The sequence below is a fragment of the Lolium perenne genome, chromosome 7 (genome assembly GCF_019359855.2).
Source record: "Lolium perenne isolate Kyuss_39 chromosome 7, Kyuss_2.0, whole genome shotgun sequence".
Taxonomy (NCBI): domain Eukaryota; kingdom Viridiplantae; phylum Streptophyta; class Magnoliopsida; order Poales; family Poaceae; genus Lolium; species Lolium perenne.
Genome location: NC_067250.2, coordinates 47,745,784 through 47,758,873, shown reverse-complemented (window position 1 = coordinate 47,758,873; position 13,090 = coordinate 47,745,784). Strand labels below are relative to the sequence as shown.

Here is a 13,090-nt window from a genome sequence, read left to right as displayed (position 1 = left end):
CGAACCCGGGGGCTTCATCGCCCAAGTCGGGGGCTAGCAAGCCGAACCCGCCGGCTACCATGCCGAACCCGGGGACTTCTCAGTCCAACCCGGGGGCTTCATCGCCAAACTCGGGGGCTAGCAAGCCGAACCCGCCGGCTAGCAAGCCGAACCCGGCGACCATGCAGTCAAATCCGGAAGCTCCCACGCAGGAGGCCTTGTTGGTCAGCGTATTCGAGATAAGATGCGTACCTTCATGGGCACAAGAATTCCTCTCCTACCTCACCGACGGTGTGCTGCCTGATGATAGAGTCCAGGCCAGGCAGATTGAGAGAAGGGCCAAGGCCTACACAATCATCAACCACCAGCTGTACAAACGCAGTGTAAGTGGGGTGTTCCAGCGGTGCGTCGAGCCGGCTGAAGGGATTGAACTCCTACGGGAAATCCATCAAGGAGAGTGCGGACATCACGCCTCATCCAGAGCCATAGTGGCCAAAGCCTTCCGGCACGGTTTCTACTGGCCGACTGCGCTCAGAGACGCAGAAGAGTTGGTGAAGAAGTGCAACGGCTGTCAGCGCTTCGCAAAGAAGAGACACCAGCCGGCTTCCGCCTTGAAAACCATCCCCATCACATGGCCGTTTGCCGTATGGGGCTTGGATATGGTAGGCCCATTCAGAACGGCGCGAGGCGGCATGACACACCTCTTGGTGATGATTGACAAATTCACCAAGTGGATCGAAGCCAAGCCAATCAAGAAGCTGGATGGCTCCACCGCCGTCACATTCCTCAAGGAAATCATTGTGAGATTCGGCTACCCCCACAGCATCATCACCGACAACGGCAGCAACTTCTCCCAAGACATCTTCTCTCGCTATTGCGGGGAAATGGGGATCCGGATGGCCCTATCTTCTGTGGCGCACCCAGAGTCCAACGGACAAGTGGAAAAGGCTAACGGCTTAGTCCTAGCCGGCATCCGGCCCCGGCTGGTGGAGCCGCTTGAGCGAGCAGCCGGCTGCTGGATTGAAGAATTGCCCAATGTGCTATGGAGCCTGCGCACAACGACAAACCGCTCAGTTGGCTTCACACCATTTTTCCTCGTATACGGGGCCGAAGCCGTCCTGCCGACCGATATCGAGCATGACGCGCCAAGGATCAAGCTCTACACAGAAGCCGAAGCCAAAGAAGCTCGCGAAGATGGAGTTGACCTGGTCGAAGAGGCCCGGCTGCTGGCTGCGTCCAGATCTACTATCTACCAGCAGAGCCTCCGACGCTATCACAGCCGGAAGGTCCAGCCCTTGGCATTCCGAGAAGGAGACCTAGTGCTCCGGCTGATCCAGCGGACAGCCGGACAGCATAAACTGTCATCCCCATGGGAGGGTCCCTTCATCGTGAGCAAGGCAGTAGGCAATGATTCCTACTATCTCATAGATGCCCAAGAGGCTAAGAAAAACAAGCCGGACAAGGCTGACGAGGAGACTAAACGTCCCTGGAATGTCAACTTGCTCCGCCCATTTTACACATGAGAGCAGGAATGTATGTATCCCTTGTATCCCTTTTGTAAGCTATGAAAAAGCATGCGCCGAGAGCGCCGTTTTCGACAAGTTTTTCGCGTACTCTATTTCGTTTCGCCAATTGGCTTGAACCCTTTCACGCGGCCGGCTCAGTAACGTGATCCGGTTTCTGACAGCCGGCTTCCGATCCAGCTATAGACCGCAACCCGGCTGTCCGGCTGGCGGGAGTAAGGCCTAGGGAGCCGGCGCGCGAAAAACGACTAAGGGAAAGAGTAAAAGCGAGTTGACTTGCAACTTTTCATAAAAGTGCCGGATTGCCGAATTCAGCTCGTTCGACCGAAATACTGTCGGCCTCACCCAGCGGCCCGCTCTTGATCCGGCGACGGATCGCAAGTCGGACGTACGACCGGCAAGAGCACAGCCAAAGAGTGGGGCGGATGGGAAAAAGCGAACGAGTCGAAAGAAAGCAACTCGGCACACAAATGATTAACAAACACATTAAAGTATGACATAACGAAAGGACGATAATATTCATACATATGCACCCGGCATCCCGGGGATTTAATAAATTGTCTTGGCAAAAGCAACAAATGAGACAGGTAAACTAGGCAGCAGCTGAAGGACCAGCCGGAGGAGCGTCAGTGGAGCCGGCTGCCGGGTCGTCTTCGGGCGCCTCTTCCGCCTCCTCATCGTCCATCTCGTACTCCTCATCAGATTGAGGGTTCGGGTCCGCGACGAAGACGCTCTTGTCGACGAAGTCGGCGATGGCGCTGGCTCGGGCAAGCCGGGCGGTCTTGTGTTCAGCCGGGAGCTTGTCCTCCGCGCCGGCTCGCCGATACTCGAGCTGCTCCAGGTCCACCTCGTTGTACCAGGAGAGGACAAAGGATAGCGCCATGTCAGCACCAGCGCGCGTGGCAGACTCCTTCCAGTCGAGGAAGCGATCCGTCGCCCGCTCCATCAGGGAGGTGAGGTTGGAGATATCTTGCGGCACCGCCTCCGCAGGCCACAGCATCGGGACCAGCTCCTCAGCCGCCTTCCGGAGCTCCCAGCCAAGCTTGGTGATGGGCTCGACGCGGGCAGCCATGGACGCCATGTAGTCCTCCATGGTGAAATACTCCGAGCTGCCCTCGCCAGTCGCCCGCCTCCTGGACTCGCGCGCAACGCCAACGGCTGCTAACGCCGCATCCTGCGTCTCCGGGAAGGCCACTGCAAGAAAAAGCATGTCAGGAGCCATCAAAGCCGAAATAAGCTGAAAAATGCAAATTTTCGAAGTCCTAAAGTAAGCCTGGCGGCAGCCGGCACGAGCCGACTGCCCCCAGCCCGAAGATGGAGATTCCGAAGCTCTAAAGTAAGACTGGCGGCAGCCGGCACGAGCCGACTGCCCCCAGCCCGAAGATGGAGATTTCGAAGGATAAAAGAAAAGGCCTGGCGGCAGCCGGCAAGAACCGACTGCCCCCAGCCCGAAGATGGAGATAGCGAAAAAGATAAAAGTTTCTGCCGCCGGCTACCAACCTAGGCCAGCAGCCGACAGCCGAAAGCCGGCAAAGGGAAAGAGAGAAAGAAGAAATGCACTCACCCGACAAGCCACGATCAAGCGCGCCAATCTCGTCCGTCCAACGCTTGGCAGTAGCCGTCAGCTCCGTGGACTTGGTGGTGACCTCCTCCTGAAGCGCAAGCCGCTGCTTCTCCACCTCGGTCAGCCGCCGGCTTAGATCCTCCACCTTCTCCTTCTCCGCCGTCCTAAGGGAGGCGAGCTCGGTGAGATGGTTCTGCTCTAGCAGGCGCAGCCGCGTCAACTCCCCCTCAGCCACCTTGAGCTTGGCGGCTGCAGATCGGCCCGCCTTCTCGCTCTCGGCGCACTGGGCGCGAGCAGCCCGGAGATCCGCCTCCAGCCGCGGGACCTTGGCGGCCTCAACTGCGAGGCAGCCGGAAAGAAACGTCAGCCTACGAAGACTAAAAAGAAAAGAAGACATCGAGTCGGAAGAAGCAAGATCTCACCCTTGACAGCCTCCAGCTCGCGGGCCAAGTCGGCCCGGTCCAGCTTGGCCTTGTGGTAGTGGGTCACGGCGCGGTTGTACAGATTGGTGCGCCGATCCGCCACAGCCTAAGGAAAAAAGAAAATCAGTATGCTAGGCGAAACCCGGACCGGCTCCAAGCAGCCGGCCCATGCCTCGGAGGGCTACCAGGACGATAACCAAATCGAAAAACAGCTGAAGCGTACCTTGTTGGCTTCCTCCACCTTGGCAACGTTGGCCGCGGCCTCGGCAGCCCTGGCCTTGAGATTGGCCTGCAGGCTGGAGAAGAACATCTCCACCGATGCTTGGCCGGGGTTCCCCTCCCGGCTGGTCACCTCATAGGAGTCGGCGCGGAGCCACGCCTGCTCCATGGTGCCAGCCGAGCCAAGGCTGGAGTCGGAGGCGGACGGCACATGCAGAAGCAGTGCGCCCTTGGCCACGTGCAGGCCCTGCTGCGGCGCCGATGGGGCTCCAGTCCTCACCAGCGCGCGCGAGTCGGCGCCCTCCGTGCGCGCCGGCTCATCCTTGGCCGGCTCCTGCCTGGCCGGCTCCTCCGTCGTCGGCTCCGGCGGTGGCGGCGCTCCGGGCGAAGCAGATGGCCCAGTCGGCGCAGCCGTCTCCGGCGCCTGAGGTGCCCCCTCCGGGCTCTCATCCAGCACCACCACGCTTGGCCTGGCTCCGGCTCCGGTCGCGGGCGGTGCAGCCCTGCCGGCTCCGGCTCCGGTCGAAGACGGCATGCCCCGGCCGGCCCCAGCGGCGGGGTCCAGAAGACGAGTCCGGCGCGGGAACATGTCGTCCAGCGTCGGGCGGCACGTCGGCTCGACCCGCGTGCCGCGATCAGGCGCTGAGGCCAGCGGCACGACGAAGGAAGGCGCCCCTGCGGGAGGCGGAGTACCCGCAGGCGGCGACGGCGTAGGTGAGCGCGATGGAGGCTGCGGCGTCGGCTCCCTCCTGTGGCGCGGAGGCGGCGACACGACGCGCGGAGTCTGCCGGGAGCCGCCACCCTGGGCAAACTTGATGGGAGCCCTAGCCGGACAAACAAGGAGAAGATAAGCATAAAAAGTAAAGAAAGAAAAGGAATCAAACAAGAGAGAAAGGGAGCTAACCCGGCCTGCTCCGGAACCTTCTTCGGCTGCTGCCGGCGGAGCTTCTTTGCCTTCGCCTCCAAGGCGGCAGTAGAGCGGAGGTCGCCGGCCCGCTTCCTCCCCTTGGGCGCCGAAGTCGCCGTGGTGCTTGGCGGCCTCACGCGCAGAGGCACGGCGGGGATTGGCCCCGTGGCGGACGTCGCCGGCTCCTCGTCCTCCTGCTGCTCCGGTGAAGGGGGCGGATTGTGCTCCCCCTGGCCGCCTAGGTCAGGCGCCTGTAGCAGGTCGTCGTCGCCAGCTTGGTCGCCGGCTTGGTCAGCCGGATCGGCGTGATCCGGCGCCCATCTCCTCGTCGCCGGGTCGCCATCCTCGATGTTTTGGAGGTCGAAGAGCTAGAAAAAACAGAACATGAGCAAACAACAAGCCGGAAGTCGGCAGAAGAAAAAGGAAGTCGGCCTCGCAGCCGCAAGCCGGAAGCCGGCGAAAACACAAAACTTACCAGCTCGGGTGGATGGTCCCTGTCGCGGGGCGCCAGCCCATAGTTCCACTCCTCAGGCATGTTCGCCTTGGTGACGTTGTTCACCAGGTGGGCCACCTGGGCCTTGGAGAGCAGCGCCTTGGACGTCCGGTTCGGGTCGAACCGGCCGGACATGTGCCCGATTTTGTGGGTGCGCGTCTGGAGCGGCAGCACCCGGCGCTCGGCGATGGTGCAGAGGAGGTCCTCGGCGGTCAGCCCGTTCGCGACAGCCGCCCCCAGGAAGTCCCAGAGCTGATTCACCTCAGCATCCAGATCCGTCGTGCGGGCGTTGTAGCTCCAGTTGATCCGGCCGACTGGAGGAACCGGGTTGAACTCCGGAAGGTTGATCCGGTCGACGAGCTAGCCCTCGTTGCGCACGTAGAAGAACGACATCTGCCAATTCTTCACCGGGTCAACGGTTGGAATTTTGGGGAAGGGCGTACCGGGCCGGGTGTAGATCGAGGCGGCGCCGCAGGCCCGCAGGCGGCCCTCGGTGGTTTGCGCCTTGAGGTAGAACAGCCGGCTCCAAAAGTCGATATCCGGCCACAAGCCGGCGTAGGCCTCCATGAAAGCCACATAGCAGCTGAGGAGGATGCAGGCGTTGGCCGGCAGATGGTGCGGCTGCAGGCCAAAGTTGTCGAGGAACTGGCGGAAGAAGGTTGATGCCGGCAGGCCCAGCCCGCGGTCGAGGTGCGCACCGAAGACGACGCGCTCGCCGGGCTGCGGCTCGGGCTCCGTCTCCTCGCCGGGCACCCGCGTGACCACCGACGACGGGATCCGGCGGAGGCGCACCAGCCGCTCGATGTCGTCCTCCCGCATGTACGAGCCCCTCCACGATCCGCTGGCGGAGGCCATCGTCCAGGAAGAAGAAAAAGTTGACCACGAGAGGCGAAAGGGCGAAGAAGAGCCTTGCGACGGCGGCGGCGACGACGGCGGCTGAGGGCGCTCCGTTGAAACGCGGGGCCCCGTGGCGCCGGCTCGGCGGAGTAGCGGCGGCGGATCGGCGGAGATTCGCTCGCTGGAGTTCGCCAGCGGGAGGCGTTCGCCGGAGCAGCAACGGGCTCGAGCGCGAAGAAGAGAGCGAGAAGAGCAGGAGCGCGAGGAAGATGAAGTGAAGCAAGTGGCCGCCTCGGTACCCTCCCCCGCGGCATTTATAGCCGACCGCGGCGGGCGGTTGGCCTCCAAGTGGCAATCGTGGCCACGTCGCCCGGATCTTCTGCGGATTAACTTCCCCCATGACCGCTGCCGTTACTGGAAACCGCCACACCAAGTCGCCCACGACCGCATCGAATCCGGAGGGGACATTGATGTGACCAGACGAACCGGCGGTAGAGCCCAGGCGTCAGACCAGTCAAGTCGGGTGCAGGACCCGAGGCGGTGGAGACTCCGGCGCGCCGCAAGCCGGAGCCGGACAACAAGTTCAACTCGGACCAAAAGTCATCCAACAAGGCGGAGGCATCGCCAAAACTTGCGAGAAAGCAAAAACTGCATAAGTGTAAATAGCGGCCGGCTAGAAGCAGCCGGCAGGAACGAGCCGGATGAGGGCGCAGCCGGCTGAATGAAAATTCTCAGTCGGCCCCTCCAAGTGCCGTCAAGTATATTCGAGAAGCCAGGAAAACCTGCCTAGGTCCTTCTAAACGCAGGACCTTGCCACCTTCGGGGGCTAATGTCGGGGGGAAGACCCCGGGTAGGGCAATGGACGCAGAGCAGCCGGCTGGCCACTGGCCGGCTCGCGGCAAAGGCCGGCTGAGGAGCAGCCGGCTGGCGCCGTGGCCGGCTGGTCCGGAAGCCGGCTGGCTCTAGGTCCTAGTCGGCCTGGCTACGGCCGCCAATGCTGTAGCTGGGCCGGCTTCTACAAGCCATATCCGACTGGGGGTTTGTACCTCAGACCGACTCGAGGCTGGCGAGTCTTGCACTGGAAGGAACCGGGTTGGTGATCCGGGTTCCCAAAGTCCACGCTGACTTCATCTTCCGTAAAGCGCGGGGCACTGTGGAGCAATAGTGCCACGCGCCGGACAGGCCATCATGGCCTACATCGAGCCGTACTGGCTACAGTGGCTGACGGCGACAGGGACACCTCCTCTCCATACCGCTGACCGTGGCAGCCGGATGGGACAGGCCATGAGGCCTCAACGGCTCCTGACGTCACTGCCTCGGGAAGGAGCAGAAGCCGGAGCCGGCCAAGCCGGCCAGTAGACTATAGGGTCTTATATGTAAAGTGCCGGTGCCTATATAAGCCACACTACGCCCTCTCGTGCAGGGGATCGATCATTCTCACTCCATTCCACCCTTAGCGCTGCCCTGTGAGAGAGACCATCGTCTCCCTTAGCCTCCCAGGAGCAGCCGGACACAGCTCTAGGAGCACCATTGTACTGTGTGATCATCATATACGCTCATAGCAGGAGTAGAGGTGTTACCTCCACCGGAGGGCCTCGAACCTGGGTACGTCGCCGTGTCGCTCGTCCCCATACCCGCATCCGGATACCGCCGTGAGATCTCTCAGGAACCACCTTCGATTAGCCACCCTATGGCATATGCCGTGACGATACCACGACACATGGCGGCGGATCCCTCGCAGGCAGAGTGTGGTGGTGGACTGGTGGTTATCGGCGCTTCCTCCCCCTCCTCCCTCTACCTCAAAAAGTAGACCTCATGATTACTTGAGCCTTCAGCGAGCTCCCTGCTCCACCTGAGGAGAAGCTTCACGATTCAGCCACCGAGGAGAAGCATGAGGCAGCTGGCTCTAGGGGAAGATGTCACATTTGCACTCCATCTGGGTGGTGGATTAGGCCATCCTCGCTAAGGCCTCCTCATGACCTGCTGTGAACACCACTACAGGTATCAAATCACATCAATCTCGTTTTCCTTCATGGAGGATGAGATGAGTCATGATTTCTCTTCCTCCACCTTATTGGCTTAATTTTTTTTTAACTCTAATACATTTTTTGTTGGTTTGTTCTATATTTATGTGAGCATATATGATTGTGATCCGTATTTGATCAATTTCTGGAGTTATTGAGCTATATACTCATTTCGTTTTGTGCTCATGAACTGTTTGTTGAATTTCCTAATGAATGTGTGTTAGATTGATGGATAACAACGAAAAGCTGCATCAGGAGAATATAGGAGATAAGTATTCATGTACTGCGGTGAGTGTAATCCCCAAAAGCTGATTTTTAAATATCCCAAACAAATTTAATCTTTTTCCAATGCAAGTTTGTTATGCTGTCCCTGTAGTCCCTGGAATTCATGATGGTTGAACTATTTTTAGTTGTTTTCATATTGCTTCTACAGGTTATTGTTCCTTGCAGGTATGAAACTCTGAAACTGATGTAGTAGGACTATCTTGTTCTCAACCGAGAGGGTAACTTCCTTTCCCGATTTAAAAACAATTCTGATTTCCGAGTATGCAAATCTAAAGATAAGATTTGAATTGCATGGAAGGTTACTGCAAATAGCAAGGAAAATGTCATATTTATACTAATTATGCTTTTCTTTTCGGATAAATGCAACAGGTTATGTGCTTATGAAGGCAATTATAGATAACACCAAAGTTGAGATAATCCATTGATATTTCAGTTATATATGTACCATAATAAGGAATACACGGCAGACTCTTTACTCATGTTCTTCTCTGATTGATCATTTAATTCAGTTCTCCAAAATTGATACTGATTGCTATTTTCCGATAATTGATAATCACAAGGATCAACTGGGAAATTCCACATGCATCTTGTTGGCAATTATCTGATGTGTTTTTTTTCACTTCCTCTCCCATCTGCATATCGTTGACATTAACTTGTCAGTGCAGCTTATGATAGTGCCTTTAAGAAGTATCATGAGAGAAATCTGAGGTAGTGCAAAGGTGTTGTAAATAGGCTGTTTATAAAATCTTGTTTTGCGTAACCTTAAGATTCTATTTGAAGCTTAAAGCTTGAGAAGTTACACAAGAGCGACTCCTTTTTTGCTTTATATATTGGTAGTATTGCATGCGTTGTTTGTTCTCATTGTTAAAAAAAGCTCCACATTTCCTCATTTTCGTGGTTAAGGAGATATGTGGTGCATTCTCAAGTGGAGTATAGCTTCCATTCTTATTTTGATCCCTCTGTTGATAATCTGTAGCTAGGTGTTATATCTTTTCTTTTTGTCGCCAAGAGCAAAAAGTATGAACCTTCACGTTTGGATACCTTCGCCTTTTCTATCGCTCCAATTAAATATTCAACTGGACTGACTGGAGTTAATACTCGTGTTTTTTTGTTGTTGTTTTGGTTCTTTTAACATGTTAGCTTAACCTGCAGGGCTTGCATTGTTCAGGGCTTGCATTGTTCAGTACTTGTCAATGTTCCCACTTTATTGGTATGACCTATCTTAGCAAGCACATTGTCTAATGTCTACAAACTGCTGGCCACACCATGAAGATGGTGGGAGAGGAGGTGGGCTGTTTTGGTTTATAAATAATTTCCAATTGTAAGTTAATATCTTCCATTGTGGATATATTTCCTTACCTATTTAATTTTATCTCCCTTTTGTTCCTTGCATGCAACCGTTACCCCGGAAGAGTACTATCTTTTCTATGTGAGATGCAAGTGGAATCCATCTGAATTTTATCTTATACTTGGCCGTTATCTTGTCTGCTTGCATTTAGGTTAAATCTGATGTAATGATGTATCATTTCACTAGGAAGGGGGATTTTTGATAGCATTGTAAGAATGTGATGAATTATCACAAGGCCAAATTCAGTTTGTTGTGAACAAATAGGAATGCAACCCTGCAAAAAGTAAGGATCATGCAATAATATGGTGGGATGGTTACGTTTGATCAGTAGCCACATTTTGCTCTTTAGTTAATAGTATGTATGTGATGGATCGTATAGCAGGTTTAGTGGTCGTATCTTTATAATTTCAATGGCAATTAATTTATTCCTAGATCCATGTTGTTTATGCCCTTTCACATTGGCTCATCTTGAGATTATCTTGCCAGATTTTCATTTGTGTTATATTCAGACCTAAAGTTTCCTATCTATCTAAATTTTTTTGGCCAATAATATTGCAATATCTACCTATGCCATTTTTTTACTTGTTGATTGCAGCATTAGTATTTCAGTAGGCTCATACATTGTATATGTCTTATATGCAGGTGTATTCACCTCATCTGGTACATCAGCTGCTATATATGGATTAATCTTGCGCAAGGCATCCTCTTATTTATGACTTCAGAAATTCTGTAAGCTCTTTGGTGCTTGTACAGTTGAAAACCATTGTTTGTCCTTACAAATGCGGTGAAGGTGCAGAGGAGAAGATGCACCACCAGTTTGCAGATAGTATGAGTACCATTACTTTATAGTGCAGTTGCCTTCATATGGTAAAGTTATATTTAAGTACTGAGTTTTTCTTCGCTGAGGTGGCCAAATAGAGATTCCTTATGACTTCATCTCTTACACCTATTTTTTACATGTTGAGATATTTTTGCTTATTGCTGTGTATGCTTATTTTTTTGTCAGTTCATCATGTCATACTGGGTTGAGAGGGAAGTTGTGCTCAACTTTTTAACTGGAGCATGCATCACAGTTTTCTTATAATACACCCTTTTGTCAATCTGCAGAAAGATGGTTTTGCCTTTTGTAGTTAAAATAAATGCTAGGCAAACCAGGTACATAACATGTTATCTTACCCTTCCAATTTTGTACTGCTGCGATTGTACATTTTTATTTGCAAGAGATTGATTATTGATCTTCTAGCTCATTTGAAGCTTGGCTAATGACCATATAAATATCAAATTCTTATCATTCTCGAAATATCTATTGATTTTGAACTAACTTTATTTTAGTATTGATATAGACACGTGGAGTTTAGGTTATTTTTTCTAGGGTATGAATCTTCTCTTACAATCAGGAATCAACTTTAAAACATCTTTTTATGTTCCGCATAAACAATATATATCTTCCTGTTGCTGATACAGTTACGACATTATTAGAACTAATTAACTATGAGGTTTTTCTACTTCCTGAGGGAGCTATGCATTCTGATTCGTGCAAACAGTTGACAGTAATGAATTCTGAACATTCAGATTTAAACTTCGCTTTTTATCTGATTAAGTAGTTTACAGAATCTTCTAAACTTTCTAAGCTTGCTTTGACAGTTGAAAGGTTTTCACTGCATGTTCTTCCTAGAGATTCAAGTTAGTGCTCTGGAAACTCTTTCGGATGCAGATTAAACCACATCAGACCCTAGGTTTCACCATTCTCATAGACTGGGTACAAACTAGCAAGGCGTTTTCAACAACACCGCCAAGAAAGTTGCAAGGATAAAAGATCGCCAAGAAAATTCCAGTAACACTTTGTCATACTGTGTAAGGCCCATCAATTAGTTGACAATCGAAGCTTTGAATTAGCCTGCAGCTGTCTCCTTTTGAATTCAATAAATGCAGACCTCTTTAGTCTTTTGATAGTTTGTTGGATGCTAACTTTTATTGATTCTGTTACTGGTGATAAAGTAAACTGCATGCTGAAAAAATTGTCATGAAGATATCATTTACCATTAATTACTTTGAAATGGCAGTGTACATGTAGTGAAACATTTGGTGTGCTTTGGCCATATAGAGCTTCTGTTGTTGTGATACATGGACCATTTGTTGAACGCAAACATTAAACCAAGATATATGTTGGATGTTATAATGACAGCATGCATGCCAAATATTGGGTAGCAGATGACCAGTGAGGAGGCGCCCCAAGGGGCGCCCCAACCACTAGTGTTAATGAAATCAAGTGTTGGTTTCTGTATTTTCTAGCTGGCTCTAGAAAAATATGGTTTCTAAAAGTTGAAGAAAAAAATTATATCTATACCAGAACTATGGTGCTCGGATTGTGCGGGCGAGAAATAGGGGATAAAAGGAGGATAAACAAAAATAGGAAGATTGTTTCGTCTACTCATATTTCCATCTCAATATGTCATATATGTGAATCTGAGAATTTCTCTCAGGATTGTGATTGGTAAATTTGGAAACAAATTAAAAACATACTCTAAAATAGTAGATGAAATGAAATTTAAAATTCTTAAAAGAGTAGATCAAATAAAAGATAGGGATTTCTATTTTCCTGCCCCTGGCTCCTTAGTTGTGCTCAGTTTTCCCCAGCCCCTTAGTTTTTCCTCAGTTTTCCCCAAGACCTTATCTGAAACCCGCGGAAGGAGCTCGGACGGAGGATTCCCGTTTAGTTGACGTTGGTTGGTGCTGGCAAGTGGGGCCGCTGTTGGTGCCCCGCAGTGGACACGTCTTCACTTATCCAGATCATCGTGGGACCCACAGCCTGTCCTCGTTAGTGCGCCGGACCCACAGCTTACCCAGGTGACCATTGCAAAATGGGAGCCCGAGCCAGCCCCGCGCCCGTGCCCGTGCCATTGCTTCCCCTTTCTTTCCCCGCGCCCCATTGTTCTTCTCCGCCAGCGGCAGCCCTTCTCCGGCAGGCGGGTGATGTCTAGTTTCTCTTCGACCTCCCGTTCTTCATGGCCGCAGTATGGACCCGTGCCTTTGACAAGATGCCCTGACTGCCCACGCCAGGAGCCTCTGAAGCGGCCGATCTGTAAGACGGACAAGAACCGCAACCGTGGACGTGAGTTACTTGCATGCGAGAGCTTGCCATATAGAGAGGGGGATAAGGTTAGATCTCGCTGCAATTTCTCTGTTTTCTCTCGATTTTCTTGTTATTCCCTCGAATTTGGGATTTAGGGTTCACGTTGTTGTTTTCAGATCCTGAAGAAATGCAGGCATTTCGAGTGGATCGATGTGTACGTTCAGAGGCTTCAATTGCAGGAATCAATTGGCGCTATTGGGGAGCGCAATTTGGGAGGGGGGGGGGGCTTGATGTAGAGAATGCGGCGGAGAGAGGAGCCGTTCCGATTATGCCTAATGCTCCCAATGCAGGACTGGTGGAAGTGAAGGGAGAACTGAAGAAAATGAACAAGCAGTTAAGGCAGCTGATCGAGTTGA

The 13,090-nt window shown here is 52.5% G+C and overlaps 2 long non-coding RNA genes across 3 annotated transcripts; both read left to right on the top strand.

Moving 5' to 3' along the window:
- The first annotated feature begins 7,764 nt into the window (after window positions 1-7,764).
- Window positions 7,765-8,689, top strand: LOC127317602 (uncharacterized). The gene is made up of 3 exons (XR_007861284.2): window positions 7,765-7,945; window positions 8,193-8,471; window positions 8,623-8,689. It is a non-coding gene; the product is annotated as an uncharacterized lncRNA (long non-coding RNA).
- Window positions 8,690-9,495: 806 nt separating this feature from the next.
- LOC139833361 (uncharacterized) lies at window positions 9,496-11,499 on the top strand. Of its 2 annotated transcripts, none has more exons than XR_011748998.1 (3): window positions 9,496-9,574; window positions 10,244-10,468; window positions 10,709-11,499. It is a non-coding gene; the product is annotated as an uncharacterized lncRNA (long non-coding RNA). The 2 variants fall into 2 exon arrangements; XR_011748999.1 differs by lacking the exon at window positions 9,496-9,574 and adding an exon at window positions 9,581-9,752.
- The last annotated feature ends 1,591 nt before the right edge of the window (window positions 11,500-13,090 follow it).